Here is a 16,837-nt window from a genome sequence, read left to right as displayed (position 1 = left end):
ACCAAACTAGTTCTCAAAAATATATGTTAGTCCCATAAAAATGCTTTATTTTTACCGATTTACTAGCCATTAAAAATTCACATTGAACTTTTAACTGTCAGATGGAGCTGAATTTAATTTTAATGCAAACGTTGATTTTAATGTTTAAAATTAATTAAATCAATTTTAATACTGATTATGTTTTCACTGAAATGTTTTTTTCATATATTTCATAACAAAATAATTTTGTTCCACTAGATTTCACCCTAATATGCCACTCTATACTACTCTGGCAAGGTATTGAAAAAGTTATGGAACAAAGAGAAACATGTGTGATTAGACTGATCCTACATTTCTTTACACAAAGGCTTTGATATTTTGAGGCATTTCATTCATAAAAATCCATTCTCACAAATTTCCATATGATTCCATTTTTTTCTAACACACTCTCTCTTCTCAGCATAGCAATTAGGTGCAGAAAAACAAAGAAAATGAGTGATTAAGTACAAAATTAATATGAATTCTAGAAATGTTATATGCTCTCCTTTAACAATTATAATACACCCAATACCTGGATGAAGCCGTCTATCTAGACCCGTTCCAGTCCGGCTTCCAACCTGGATACAGCACGGAAACAGCTTTGGTCGCATTGGTGGATGATCTCTGGAGGGCCAGGGACAGGGGTTATTCCTCTGCCCTGGTCCTATTAGACCTCTCAGCGGCTTTTGATACCATCGACCATGGTATCTTGCTGCGCCGGTTGGGGGGATTGGGAGTGGGAGGCACCGTGTATTGGTGGTTCTCCTCCTATCTCTCTGACCGGTCGCAGACGGTGTTGACAGGGGGGCAGAGGTCGACTGCGAGGTGCCTCACTTGTGGGGTGCCGCAGGGGTCGATCCTCTCGCCCCTTCTGTTCAACATTTATATGAAGCCGTTGGGTGAGATCATCAGTGGCTTTGGGGTGAGATACCAGCTGTACGCTGATGACACCCAGCTGTATTTTTCCACCCCGGGCCACCCCAATGAAGCTGTTGAAGTGCTGTCCCGGTGTTTGGAAGCCGTACGGGTCTGGATGGGGAGGAACAGGCTCAAGCTCAATCCCTCCAAGACGGAGTGGCTGTGGATGCCAGCACCCCGATTCAGTCAGCTGCAGTTACTGGCCCCAAAGGATAGGGTGCGCAACTTAGGTGTCCTCCTGGATGAGAGGCTGTCGTTTGAAGATCATTTGACGGCCGTCTCCAGGAGGGCCTTCCACCAGGTTCGCCTGGTTCGGCAGTTGCGCCCCTTCCTTGATCGGGATGCCTTGTGCACAGTCACTCATGCGCTCGTTACCTCTCGCTTGGATTATTGTAATGCTCTCTACATGGGGCTCCCCTTGAGGTGCACTCGGAGGCTTCAGTTAGTCCAGAATGCAGCTACGCGGGTGATAGAGGGAGCTTCGCGTAGCTCCCATGTAACACCGCTCCTGCGCAGACTGCACTGGCTACCTGTGGCCTTTCGAGTGCACTTTAAGGTTTTGGTCACTACCTTTAAAGCGCTCCATGGCTTAGGGCCTGGGTACTTACGGGACCGCCTGCTGTTACCGCATGCCTCCCACCGACCCGTACGCTCTCACAGAGAGGGACTTCTCAGGGTGCCGTCCGCCAAGCAATGTCGGCTGGCGGCCCCCAGGGGAAGGTCCTTCTCTGTGGGGGCTCCCACACTCTGGAACGAGCTTCCCCCGGGTTTACGCCAAATACCTGACCTTCGGACCTTCCGCCGCGAACTGAAGACACATCTTTTCATTCGTGCGGGGCTGGCTTAAATTTTATTGATTTTAAATTTTCTATTATTAATTTTAAGGGGTTTTAGTTTTATATATTTTAAAGTTTTTTTAGGCCAATTATAAAATAAGTTTTTTAATTTGTATTTTAATTGTATATTGTATTGTCTGTTTTTACTTTTGGCTGTACACCGCCCTGAGTCCTTCGGGAGAAGGGCGGTATAAAAATCGAATTATTATTATTATTATTATTATTATTATTATTATTATTATTATTATTATTAATAATAATAATAATAATAATAATAATAATAATAATAATAATAATAATAAACAGAATAACAGAGTAGGAAGGGATCTTGGAGGAACCTTCAACTCAAGTAGGAAACTCTATATCATTTTTCAGACAAATGATTGTCCAATCTCTTCTTAAAAACCTCCAGTATGAAGCACCCACAACTTCTGGAGGTAAGTTTTTCCAGTTGCTCTAAATAAATGTTTGCATATCCTATTTAATATACAAAAGATATGAAAAGTTATGTGTATCATTGTAGAAATTGTAAAATGCACATATAGTGTACAACTACCTATGTTTTTAAAAAGTCATATGTAGCTTGAAAATGGAACTGCTATCATAACTGCTATCATAACTCATATTATTTTTTTAATGAGTTTTAATTCCTATTGTGTATTTAGAGGTAGTATTAAAGTACATAATGGTGCGGTTAGAATTATGATTCAGAATGCAGTTATATAGAATTCTGACTCAGAATAAAGTAAAAATATGGTTTCCTTCAAATAAATATTCACACAATCTTATTTTACCAGAACAGTTAAATGGCCAAAACAAAAAAGTTTGTATGAATAATAAGCAACACTTACAAAAAGATACATGTTATCACATACAAATTGGTTTAGATAGGAATACTTCTTAATTAGGAAGGATTTTTTCTTTCTATGATGAGTAAATTTAGACTCTTCTTACTATTTATTAAAATACAAATCCCAGACTTGGAATACATCAGCATTCATATGCAAACACTGGCGATCTCACATATGTTATGAGAGCCCCAAAATATAAGTACAACAGTGAATGTGCAAATCCTGCTCATTTCAAGGGAAAAGTGATTATTAAAACCTTGAGTCAAATAATTGGCAGGAGATGCTGTGGCTGTGTAGGTGGATTGTGGGTTGCCACAGAGTCAGTTGTGCATGTTTGGCCACATACTGACTGCACAGTTTATTTCAGCTTGCATCTGTTAGTTATTCTGTAACTAAGCAAAGTGTGTGTGCTTGTGTACAGTCTTTTAGGGTTTTTAACCAAGAACTATGCAGAAAATCATGCTCTAAAGTAATTATATCTGCAAAGAAACCAAGGATACTTTTCCCTTTTATCCAACACTTAGAAAGACAAGGAGGTGAATGGTGTATAAAACTTTTCAAATCCAAACCCTTTCAAATTCAAGACAGGAACTCCAAACAGAGTTCATCAGACTTAAAACAGACGTTCCTCTTCTGCTATAGAATAATAGGAAATATATACCTATGCCCTAAGACAGAGGTCTTCAAACTTGGCAGCTTTAAGACTTGTGGACTTCAATTCCCAGAATAGCATAGCTGGCTGGATAATTCTGGGAGTTGAAGTCCACAAGTCTTAAAGTTGCCAAGTTTGAAGACCTCTGCCCTAAAATAACATTTTGAAGATAACAGTTGGAATAATTCTAGTCAGGAAAAAGTGGTACAATCTCTTGGCTTTTGTTTTTTACTTTTACTTTTGCTTTGTGTGATCATTTATATCCCTATTCTCAACTATAAAAAGTGCCCTCAAAATGGCTAAGGAAGCAGTAAGATTAAGAAAGTAAATTAAAACAATTATAATAAAAATAAAATTCAGTCACAATCTATTAAGTAATAAATTGTTTTACTACTAAAAATGAGTATTAATGAGAAATGCCACCTTTTGCTGGAATCATAAACTTACATAGTTAAGAAGTTTGTACATTCAAACAAATCTCAACAACTGCTGTTAAACTGTGATAAATTATAAATCAGGCAACAGTGTTCCATGTTGGTTGGGAATTGTAGAAATGTTACCCCACACATTCAGAAGAAGACATGTTAAACATTCAATATTGGAGGATTACTGGAGGATATATATATTTGTGTGTGTGTGTGTGTGTGTGTGTGTGTATGCATGCCTATATCCAACTGATTGCCTTGAAAACTTTTTTTGAAATAAACATATATCCACCCGATATTTAATACAATTGATTGTTATTTTTGTTGTTTTAATTTTCATATATTTGGCAAATCTTTCAAGCATTCTAGTGTTTCCCCACCTTTTATTGCAAGATTATAAAAGAAATGCCATTTAAAACTTTCTGCAATGTACTGCAAACTTTCTTAAACATAAATATATTTGCTTCTTTGTTTTTTGCATATTTTTTCATCTTTTGTGATGCAAAATTATTTAATAGGAAAACATGAAATCACAACTATAAAAGGAATTTGAAATATTCAGCAGCTTTTTTATGGATTTGTATTGGTTTACGAATCAGGCAAGAAGTTATTCAAGATTCAGCATTCTGTATAATGGAGTGAAACATAATATAAGACCAAATGACGTATGTTTATTACAGTTCTCATATTGTGATTTTTGTTTTATTTGACTTATATCAATAGTTCATGGATGATTCTATGTTCCGTTGGGAAACTCCCAGTTCATTTCCTATTTCAAGTAATGCATTGTTAATTCCTCGTTGGCCAAGATTAAGATCCTGATACCTGGATTGTAAAAACAACTGTATTTCACTTGCAATTGGACAAGTCATTAAATAGCAACATTAACTAACAATAACATCTTATTCAATGGAGTATATATATTTTGGGAAGCATATATATGACCACTGAATCAGACACACTTTTTTTTACATTCTGTTGCTTTAAATTACAGAAATAAATGTTCAGAGCAGAGAACTTGTTTATATTGTCACTGAATCCAAAGCTGAAAAGATGCAATAGTCTTGCTGTTCTTTCATCACTGCCTTTTAGCTATACTTCATATCTGATATCTTTATTTGTTCTTCAAGTTTGATTCCACTAAATGAAATGTTGAGACAACAGAATGTGCTGTAAACCAGAGAAAATAAATATCAGGACTGAGTTTGGTGAGGAAAATCTTACTATGAACAATTGCAATGTTATGATATCAATTTTGCAAATAAAAGTTTTGAAAACTTTTCAAAAGAGTCGGAGAAGGGAAATACATTTTTAAAAAATGTAGTTGAGTTTTACATGAGGTTGAACATGATACTATTTGAACTGTTCAACTCTGTGTATCTTTATTTTTAAAAGATATTAAGTTGTTTGAGGGACTTGGGAGAAATAGCAGATTTTTTTAAAAAGGCAAAAAGATAAGGGTTTTCTTTGAAAAATTGTGTTAATTTATTGACTTTATCAAAAAGATTAAGGATTATAGAGAAGGACCTACCTTGTTAGGTGACATAGATGACAGCAATAATTATCTCTCTTAGTATCTTAGAGGGAGGTCATTTTGATGATAAAATGAGGAAGGGTGGAGGATTGTGTTCATTGTCTTGAGTGCCTGGAAAAAGAAAAAGAGAAATATAACTAAAATAGCTAAATTATTATGACTAAATCCACAAATTTTTTACATGCAATAACATTGTTGATATGCAAGAACAATTGACCTCCATACATAGTCTGAAATAATCATCATAAGAGCCAAGGAGGCACAGTGGTTAGAGTGCAGCACTGCAGGCTACTTCAGCTGACTGCTAGCTGCAGTTTGGCAGTTCAAATCTCACCGGCTCAAGATTGACTCAGCCTTCCATCCTTCCGAGGTTGATAATGAGGACCCAGATTGTTGGGGGCAATATGCTGACTATGTAAACCGCTTAGAGATGGCTGTAAAAGCACTATGAAGCGGTATATAAGACTAAGTGCTATTACTATTGCTATCATCATAATCTTCCTAGCATTTTTCTCACAGGAGCAGGGTCTGCTTTTTTGACTAAATTTTACCTGATCAAACTTAGCATGCAGGTCATATCTGCATTTTGACAGAGTCGGCTGTAGGTATATAAGACTAAGTGCTATTGCTATTGCTATCATCATAATCTTCCTAGCATTTTTCTCTCAGGAGCAGGGTCTGCTTTTTTGACTAAATTTTACATGATCAGACTTAGCATGCAGGTCATGTCTGCATTTTGACAGAGTCGGCTGTAGATCCATAGCTTGCTATCAAAAAATTGACCAACGGCTTATCACCTGGACCTGACATCGGTTTGGGCTGTGTTCAGCTCAGCACCGCTATGGCAGATGGGCAGTATTCAGTGGCACCACTAGAAGCAGCAGACCTCACCATCACATAGTTTGAAATAATTAACTTCAGCATAGTCATGTCAATAAAATATACTGATCTTCCATATTTCCCCTACATATTTAAAATATGTGACTATTTGCTGTCATGTAAAGAGTCACTGAAGCAAAATAAATTGAATTATTTAAAAAAAATATTTAGTACCTTATCTAGATCTACAACACAGGGCGATTAAAGATATATTTTCAGCTTTTTTCTATATCTCATTCTGTCAATTTTGCTGTGAGCTATGATGTTCTAAAATGACAATTATACCATTTTACTATTTACAGATATTATTAATGTAATAGACACTGATAAAGAAAACCAGTATATTATGTTTCCTTTTCTGTGGCCTTGAACATTCACTGGGCAATTCTAAACATGTTTCCTGGGTGTATAGTATGTTTAGGCATTCATAGAGCTTATTAATAGAAAAAATGTACCCTATCACTCTAATATTAGATGCCTTTCCGATAGTGTTTCCCTCATGGATGTTCATGTGAAAGTTTCATTGGAAAGTTTCAAGGTCTTTTAGTCAAATGAGAGAATTATAGGGTTTGATCAGGTTATTTGGATCAAATGTAACTTTCTACTCCTCAAAGAATTGCAATTGCAGCATTCAAAACAGATGGTTGATCGCTAAATAAATTCAAAAAAGGGGGTCCTACCACCTCTCTGTGTAACTAGTTCCATCGTCAAACTGTTCTTATCATTAGAAGATCTTTCCTAACCTTCATCTGGAATTTGCACTCCTGTAATATAAAACCATTGTTCAGGGTCTGCCCTCTGTGATGATAGAGAACAGATCTTGCCTTCTGTGTGGGATTTTTTTCAGGTATTTGAAAAATATTATTATATTTCCCCCACCCCCCAGCACACCCAATCTTCTAGTTCCAAAACTAAACATTTGCAGTTCCGTCATTCTGTCTTTCTAAGACTGCGTTTCTAGAAACCTGATCATCCTTTCTCTGAATTGCTTTATAACTCTTTAAATTGTAAAGCTCAAAAGTAGATATAAGGTGCAATCTAATGAAGAAAGGGGACAATTAGTTCCAATCAGTTGGAAATTTTATTTCTGTTGATGTGCAACAGAACAATACAATCTACCTTGCTCACATGCTTATGACACTGCTATCTAAACCTAATTGAGCACATCGAAGAAAAGAGTGGGTTTCCTTCTAACTGGGACTGCATTTGCATCATTAAACATAGTATAATGCACTATATTTTTCTTTCTATATAAAACTCTGTTGAGGGAGTGGGGAAAGCAAATGTTGTGAAATAAAAATAGCATTTGTATTTGGCTATTTCTTTTCTGCGCTTGATCTACAGTGCACAATCTTTTCATCTTAATCAAGGATATTTTTATAGTATAAATAATTTTAACATAAGTTATGTTAGCGTTATTGTGTTATCTGTATTATGGCACTGTGTATATGTATGCATAGGCATATGTATTATTTGTTTTTATTAATATAATTCTATATTAGATACCCTTTGGTTTGATTTGGCAGGTTTTCTTACTTTCTTCTGCTCTCAAGATGAAGCAAATATTAGGAACCTAAGAAAGAAACAGTGGAAAAGTTATACAATTTACAATACAATACAATTACAGGTAGTCCTCAACTTCCAACCACAATTGAGTCCAAAATTTCTATTGTTAAGTGAGACATTTGTTAAGTGAGTTTTACCCTCTTTTACCTTTTTGCCTTTTTTGCCACCATTGTTAAGTGAATCACCGCAATTAATAAATTAGTAACCTGGTTGTTAAGTGAATCTGGCTTCCCTATTGACTTTATTTGTCAGAAGGTCCCAAAAGGTGATCACATGATTTTGGGACACAGCAAAAGTGTGGCACATAACAAAAGTGCGTATAGTCAAGGCTATGGTTTTCCCAGTTGCAATGTATGGCTGTGAAAGTTGGACCATAAAAAAGGCTGAGCGCCAAAGAATTGAGGCCTTTGAACTCTGGTGCTGGAGAAGACTCCTGCGAGTCCCTTGGACTGCAAGGCAAACAAACAAGTCAGTCCTAGAGGAGATCAACCCTGACTGCTTTTTAGAAGGCCAAATCCTGAAGATGAAACTCAAATACCTTGGCTACCTAATGAGAAGGAAGGACTCACTGGAGAAGAGCCTAATGCTGGGAAAGATTGAGGGCAAAAGAAGATTGGGACGACAGAGAATGAGGTGGCTGGATGGAGTCACTGAAGCAGTCGGTGTGAGCTTAAATGGACTCCAGAGGATGATAGAGGATAGGAAGGCCTGGAGGACATTGTCCATGGGGCCGCGATGGGTAGGACACGATTTCGCAGTTAACAACAACAACAACAACGGTCATAAATATGAATCAGTTGCCAAGCATCTGAATTTTGATCCCATGATCATGGGGATGCTGCAAAGGTTATAACTTTGAAAAGTCACATTTTTCAGTGCAATTGTAACTTTGAACCATCACTAAATGAATTGTTGTAAGTTGAAGACTACCTGTAAGCCCTTAATTAGAAATGAGCAGCAACACTATTTGAATTGAAATGTTTCATTTTATTTTTGGTGAACCTGTGATCTAGAAGGCAGAATGAAAAGGGAGACCACAATGTAGTCATGTAAAATTGTACGCTGCCTTATCCAAATCATCATATCCTTAAAATATCTTTTTGACAGATGTCTTGATTTCAAATACCTCCACAGTTACATAAAACAAATTATGCCCCATAATTTAACTTAATCTGTATAAAATTTACTTGAGCAGATTGACATATAGTAATGTATGCCTTTTCCTTCAGTTAAAGCCAGGAAACATGAGTCATCCTATATTTGATTATATGTGGTAATTCCCAACATATAAGATCTGCTCCCAGAAAGTGTTTGCACATTTGATATTAGTTTATTATCTTGTGGGATGTAAAGAACTAAGACCTTTTGCTTATATAATGTATGTGTGAAAATGAGAATATTTTATGTTGGGTAAATTGGGATTTGAAAGGAAAGCTACTCCCTCTTTATGTAAATCTTAGAAAGAAATTTCTACGTAGGTTAAGCTAAAAATAATAAAACCTTATTTTAAAAGATGTTCATACTATATATAAGGGGAGCAGGTTCATCTGTTTATATCTTGAGTTCACTCCAGACATATTTTGGCAATTTTCATACAACACACTAAACAAAATAAGAAAACAAGCAATTGTATTTCCACTACATGCATTCTTGTTAGATTTATTAACTGAAATTCACTTTTTAATTCAACGGGTAGAGTCCACCCACTTTCCTGCCTTGTAGGTTATTGGAGCAAACTAAATACAATACTGAGTTTTTTCCATAAATCAGGACAACTGTACAAAATATTATGAATAAGCTTCTTTGTCTACATTCTCTGCATTATAGCTATAGAATAAATAATTACTGTTTTACTATTGTTTTTCTGGCAGAATTAGAATGATAGGTCAATACTGGATTTGAAACTAGAACATAAAATTTCATTTGCCATGCAATAATCTTTTAATCTTTTTTAAAACAAATCATTGTATATACTTATATATAGACAATTCTCTGTGTGGAATGATACTAGAATGCAGTGTTCTAAAGCACAATGTGCAACCCTATTTAACAAGGCCTTCAAACCCAGCTTAAGTTTTATATCCATTTTGGATTAAAAAAAATATTTATTATGAGTTATTTCTCTTATATTTTTATACTTATAATATTTTAATTCCTTAGATATGTATGGAGATTCTCAGTCATCCAGGTCATGGTTGTCCCAACGGTGCTTTTTCAAGAAGCAATTGGACGTTCTGGTTTTTCTTTGAAGATGTTTTGCTTCTCATCCAAGAAGCTTCTTCAGCTCTTCAGAGCTGAACAGAAAGCACCGTTGGAACTTAGATGTGTTTCAGATAAAAAATGAAAAATAACTAAATTTATTTTAAAATGGGAGGATTTTAAAATGATCAATACAATTAAAAGACATTCCATGGCGGATGGTTAAATTGACTTCTTTGATCAAAGAAAAGACAATATTTACATTTATTGCTGACAGGAAACCCTTTATGGAATGTTTGAGTAAAAATGAAAAAAATGAACTTATGATTTATGGTTTTGATGCCTAGGTGCATAGATTAAAGGAAGAAGAAAGTTAAACTGTAATCATAGAATAAAATGCAGATTTATAATTATGACTGTTGTCAAAAATGTAAGAGCTACTTCTTTGTATCTTTTTTTTTCTTTTTTCTTTTACTCTTTTTCTTTCATTGACTTTTCTCTTTCATTTTTTTCTTTTTCTTTTCTTTTTCATATTTTGTATTAGTTTGTAATATTTTTATTTTCATGGCAGTAACTATTCATTCCAATGGAACTTGTATTTGAAAGTTTTTCTTAGGTCTTAGGATGAGGGAATACATATAAGTGCAATCACCTTAGTTAGACTCCATTGCACTACAGCTGTACAGCTAATGAGTCAGCTCATAGTAAAGCAACCACATTTCTTTTCAAATTCTCATGGTAACCAGGAAAAAGACTGCTACAAGAATCTGCAGGAAGTGAGTAAAACAAGCAAACTGTCCCAATGTTGGAATGTGAACTCCACCCTTTATCTATCTAAGTGCAATATCATAAAGCACATACAAAAAAGTTAGAATTTATATCATAATGTCCTTTGGAAATGGAAGCTGAAGGGTTTCCAATGGTAGTGCCCTGCTTTTGAATGTTTTCCCAGCCAACATTGCCTGACTTCTTTTTCTTCTCCTTTTCTCTGCTTGACAAAGAAGGTATATAAAAAAAAATCCCAAGCATTTTTGGAAGCAATTCTAATTATGTATCCTGGCTTTTTCTGCTTTTCTTATTTTGTAGTTGTCAGTTTTCCCACATGTGGAAAATATTCCCATATTGTTGGGGGCGGGGTGTTACTGTAGTTGAAAAGCAGTCTGGAAATATGTCTGTAGGGTAACATAAAAGTAGTTATACTCTACTCTGCTAAATAAATTATTATTTAATAAATTATTAAATAAATAATTTAACAAGCATGCATAACTAAATAGGTGCAAAGAACACAATGAAAGATAATAATTACTTAGTAAATATAATTTAGGGAGAAATTATCAAGATTTGTTTGAGGTGTAGAAATCAGTGATGTTTCTTTTGCTTTCTCTCTCTATTTTCAAGAGTTTACAGTTACAGATACGTAATTGAGGCCTTTGAACTCTGGTGCTGGAGAAGACTCCTGCGAGTCCCTTGGACTACAAGGGGATCAAACTGGTCAGTCCTAGAGGAGATCAATCTTGACTGCTCTTTAGAAGCCATATCCTGAAGATGAAACTCAAATACTTTGGCCACCTAATGAGAAGGAAGGACTCACTGGAGAAGAGCCTAATACTGGGAACTATTGAGGGCAAAATAAGAAGGGGGTGGGATTGAATGAGGTGGCTGGATGGAGTCACTGAAGCAGTTGGCGTGAGTTTAAATGGACTCCAGAGGATGGTAGAGGGCAGAAAGGCCTGGAGGAACGTTATCCATGGGGTTGCTATGGGTCAGACACGACTTTGCAACTAACAATAAAAAACATTGCAGATGTTCCATTTGCGAAAGTAACAAATAGGGTTTAAGTGATTAAGAAGACATTGATACATTCTTAGATATTTGTTGCTCTTAAATATTTATTGTATCTATATTTATTTGTTGATATTTCACATTTCTAGGCCACCAATCTCTCCCAAAGAGCTTGAGTACAATCTGATCCTTTTTTCTAATGACAGATCATGAAAACATTTAAATAGTTTTAAATATGTCATGGCCAACAATTACGGCAAACAAAAAATGTCATCATTGTTCTTGAAAGTTATTTTTACTTAATGCCTATTTTAGAATACAGTAGGAATAAATCTGAAAGTTTAGAGGCAGAGAAATTACAGCTTATCTGTTTCTAAACTGTGGTTAAATAATAAAGTACATTTTAAAAGATATTTTAAATCCAATACTATTCACTGTTAACAACTCATCATAACATTTGAAATGCAGTTGTCTGAGTCAGCAGATTAAACTTCCTCAGTACTCTGTTAGTGCTTTTTACAGGAATCGAATCGATGTTCCTATTACTATTTACCTTGGCAATTATCATCTGATATTGCCATTTCCATTGACAAATGATGAGAGGAACACAGACCAACAGCACAAATATACATTTTTGCATGCTTAAAATTGAAGTTCAAACTTTACATTTGCAGGATTCTCAGATCTTGATTAAGCATATTACTGTGAGAAAAATTCCATAGTAGAAGAAACATTTTGGTTGAGAGATAATAAAATACTGCTACAGTATTTTAAACTGTAAATTTTAAAGCAGTCCTTTTCCAGACAAGTCTTTAAGTCTTAAAACATGAAATGTTCACTTATATTACCAGTTTAGCAAAATATAAGTATTGTACAATTACTTTACCTCAGCTCTTCCTAATTTGTTATTTCCTGAATATAATACCAATCATTTAAAACAATGATGTCACTGGATAGCAAGTTGAATATAATAGGAACTGTAGTCTAAGCACACCTGAAAGGTATGTGTGAAGTTTTATATCAAAATATATTTTATTCCTTATCTGGCTCCATCTTCCCTTAAATATTAACAAAATCCACAATAGACTGAGAATGGGCATCTGTGCTAGATAATTTACAGTCAAGATGAAACTAAGTTAATAAAAAAAAAGAGCAAATGGGGGAAAATCTTTTACTCAACTTCCTCAAATCTCCAAATAAATTACCCAGATCTAATCCACATATCAAAGGAGAAGGTCTGTAAACATACGGTAAATTGAATTAATTAAAATGGTCTTCCAATGGAACTGCATGTTCACAAGAAAAAACATCATAGATGACATGTACCTACACACACACACACACACACCTCACGCACCACGCAAGAATCAGCACATACACACTTCTACACCCTGGACAAGCTCCCCTATAAAACAGTGTCTCTATACCCATTTTCTCTGCAACTGCCCCAAGGCAAACTTATTTGCTTTTGAGAATAAATATTTCAGCTTTCCTCGTAGCTGTCTGGATTTCATTTTTATTTATTCTTGCACAACCCCAACCCTGAGTTGGGACCCCATATTATTTTTCTGACAGGTACTACATTGATTCCTTAGTTTCTGTCATTCCTGTATGGGTCCACGCATGGATGAAGGAAGGCTTTCAGTCATGTTGCAGCTATCATCTTGACTTCTATGATTCCTGCTCTGAATGCCCCTGGATACAAAAGAGATATGAAATAACCATAATTATTTCAAAAAGTATGTTCATGGAATAATGATGCCATTGCAGTTCATTTTATTTCCTTCCAGCCTTTTCATTTTTTAGTATTGACAAAACAATACTGAAAATGATCCACATGTTGATGGTGGTTGTATGATGGTACTACTGATGATGGCATTTTGAACATTTAGGATCTAAGAGAGATTCCCCTGAAAAAATTACTGAACAGCAGAGTCCTGAATGAGATTAAAAACTTGCTGAATCTGATGTTTTGGCACTAACCTTCAATTAAGTTCAGTAGATCTGATATGATGATATACTTAGGATTTTTGAAATTAGGTTTCAAACCATAAAAAATGTCACTCTATTTTATGATGGGAATATATAACTTTCTTTTGACTTAGTGTTGCATTTAACATTTGAGTTGAAGTTAGGTAGTCAAACTCCAACAGTATATTTCTTGACAACAAGCACTTAGACCAAATCAGTTAAAATAGTCTCTTTTGAATCAAATTCAACTCCTGGCATCTTCGTATATCAGTATAGTTACTGTCTTTAGTTAACGTTTTTCAACCTTCCCAGTCAAACTTATGAGCTTGGTATTTCCTGAGGGCTTCCATCCAACTACTAAGCATGACTGGATCTGCTTAACTTACAGAGATGGTTAACAATGTGCTGTATCTACTGAGGCAAGCAGAACGAGGCCAAAATTTAAACGATGAAATTCAAAATGACGCTACAGAGCACTGCAGACCAGAACAACTAGACATAAGAACAGTTTTTTCCCGAACGCCATCACTCTGCTAAACAAATAATTTCCTCAACACTGTCAAACTACGTCTGCATTACTATTAATTGTTCCTATCACCCATCTCCTCCCATTTATAACTATATAACTGTAAACCTGTTGCTTCCTTAAGATTTATATTGACTGTTTCCCTATGACTATCATTAAGTGTTGTACCTTATAATTCTTGACGAATGTATCTTTTCTTTTATGTACACTGAGAGTGTATGCACCAAGACAAATTCCTTGTGTGTCCAATCACACTTGGCCAATAAAGAATTCTATTCTATTCTATTCTATTCTATTCTATTCTATTGTAGTCTAAATCTGATGTAGCTTTAACTAAAATCAAACTCCATTTCCATTCTTTCCTTTTTTTTCATTTTTTTTTTTCATTTATTGAAATATTTTGGGCCATCTTTCCCATTCAGACTACTGTTCAGCAGGAACTTTTGAAGAAGCTTTGAGGGCAGTAGCTAAGAAAATATAATTTGCTTAACCATATTCTAAGGGATTGATAATATTACCTCATCTGATTGGTTAAATTAAAATTTTCCAAGTTTTGGGGAGGGGTGATCTGTTATGTTTTGCAAGTTTCATTGTTGATGTCCTTGTCTCTCAAAAAATTGTGTATCCTTTTCCATGTATTCTTCCTATGTATAAGTTGCCCAGATTTGTGGATCAAAAATGGATTGTATAAATAAATAGGATAGAGGGAGAAGTATTATAATGGACCTTACACTTAAAATATCCCTTATCTTTTACATAGTTTATATAGTTTTTTCTAGTTTATAATTTCAATTGTCTGTTGCTGAACAAACAACATTTGTCTTCTGAAAAAAACTGGGAGTCCGTTTTTAATAACTGTCATCCTTTTCATTTGTAGAAAAGCCATTAAAGAATAATAATTCTTTATTTGTGTGCAGATTCTGTTATGTTCAGGTTATGCCATCATGACTTTCAAGCTTTTTACCCAGATTTTATTTATAGTATTGACAGAAACTCTTGACGAAAGCAATAGCAGTATTTCACCAAACTGGTAATATTATACATTCCTGAAGATCACATTAAATATCCTAATGAAATGATTGCGTGATTATTTGGTATCTTTTCGGGATAGTGTATTAGCATATATAACTAAATTTATAGGAAAATCTTCAAAGGTTAATATAATGTTTACCTATATGCCAAAGTTTTGGAATTTGACTGTTTATCAAAACCTGTAAAAATTAGGGTTGTAAGAAGTTTTGTATTTTAAGTCAGAAATATTCTTTGGAGCATGTCTTGCTTTAAGGCATGGATTGAGAAGAAATACTGTCCAAGAGTCACGAAAATTAGTGCCAGTCAAGATGGACAATACTGAAGAAAAGAAACAAACTGATTTGGCATAAGGCAGCTTCTAATATTTTCCTACACAGAGAGTTTATTTTGTGGCCATGAAGCTAGCTAGTTTTAATAGAATAAGCAAACTGTCCTTTAATCATAGGTGCTTTATATTTCTCATCTCTATTAAATACATCTGTTGGGTTTTAAGACAAATTAAGATGGCTATAAAACATGCAACAATACTGGGGTATCTCACCATGACAGAATATCATGATCAAAACACATTTTTAGTATGGCTCCAACAGAGAAAAGAATTAGAATTTGCTTTATGGAACTCACAAAATGTGGAAATAGATGGGGGATATTCTTCAAAATTGTGTTTAAAATATGTACTCTGTTTATATTCAGCCCTCCAACCTCTACAGATTATGTTGGCCTATAGCTCATTGAAATTCTGAAAGAAATTGCCTTTCTGCGTAGTCCCTATTAAAACGCTGTAAGACTGCTCATTCTCTTGATATTTTAGTAAAAATGAAATGACAGCAACATGAAGATTCTGTTTCTGGAAATGTAAAAGATTCTATTTAACTGATGTCTGGTCCTCCTGAAGGAATTCTACAGGATGATATTTATTTCTTCTGGGAGACATTCTAGATGTGAATAGAAAGAGATTGGGCAATGGGCAATGATGCAGAAGCAGCTGTGAACACAAGTACCATATTTTATTGCAGTTGCTAAAGTAACAGCATTCTTCTTCCTTCCAGAATAACTAAGAGAAGACATATAAAGCTCATTCAACTTACATATAGTGCACTATTTTGTTTCAGTATCATATTAATCATGTTCTTCATTTGCAAACTGAAACATATTTATTTCTGTATCAAAACAGGATGATATCTGCATTAAAAGACCAGATATTTCGCTAAAGAAAACAAGACCCTGGTATAATAAATTTGTCTGCTGATTATGAACTGCAAACAAGCATTTCCAACATTCTTGATATACTTGATATATATATATATATAATCCGTTTTGCTTTATACATTGTAAGGAGATTTAAATTTTTATTTAGATATCATACTAAAAGAAATGATACGCTCACATGAATGTCATGATTACTTGGTTACTAGCAATGATTGGTGTCACTTATAAACTGAGTTCACTGTAAATTATTGTCTTGGATAAATATAAGCTAATACAAAAGTTCTATCTGCATTTCAGATGTCTGATGGATCACTCACACATATTATATCATTCAATTACACAAGCTATAATAACTTACAAACTATGGTTTACAGAAGTAATAAAGTCATTATTAAATGAATATAGAGGAACTAGTTCACTTTCTTGTGTTATCCAGAAG

The 16,837-nt window shown here is 34.7% G+C and overlaps 1 long non-coding RNA gene across 8 annotated transcripts in view; it reads right to left on the bottom strand.

The window, feature by feature from the left end:
- Positions 1–3,477: 3,477 nt before the first annotated feature.
- LOC131192314 (uncharacterized) overlaps positions 3,478–16,837 on the bottom strand; it is a 124,964-nt gene continuing 111,604 nt past the window's right edge. For 6 of the 8 annotated variants that reach the window (XR_009153701.1, XR_009153699.1, XR_009153698.1 and 3 more), the window contains 3 exons: positions 7,620–7,686; positions 5,232–5,345; positions 3,478–4,870 (listed from right to left, as the gene is read on the bottom strand). This is a non-coding gene — a long non-coding RNA (uncharacterized LOC131192314). The remainder of the gene's footprint in view (positions 4,871–5,231; positions 5,346–7,619; positions 7,687–16,837) is intronic. The other 2 variants (XR_009153703.1, XR_009153704.1) reach the window with 1 other exon arrangement.

This window comes from Ahaetulla prasina, chromosome 2 (assembly GCF_028640845.1).
Source record: "Ahaetulla prasina isolate Xishuangbanna chromosome 2, ASM2864084v1, whole genome shotgun sequence".
In the NCBI taxonomy this organism is placed as follows: Eukaryota; Metazoa; Chordata; class Lepidosauria; order Squamata; family Colubridae; genus Ahaetulla; species Ahaetulla prasina.
The sequence above is the reverse complement of the archived record's forward strand: the minus strand, read 5'-3'. Positions and strand labels throughout refer to the sequence as shown.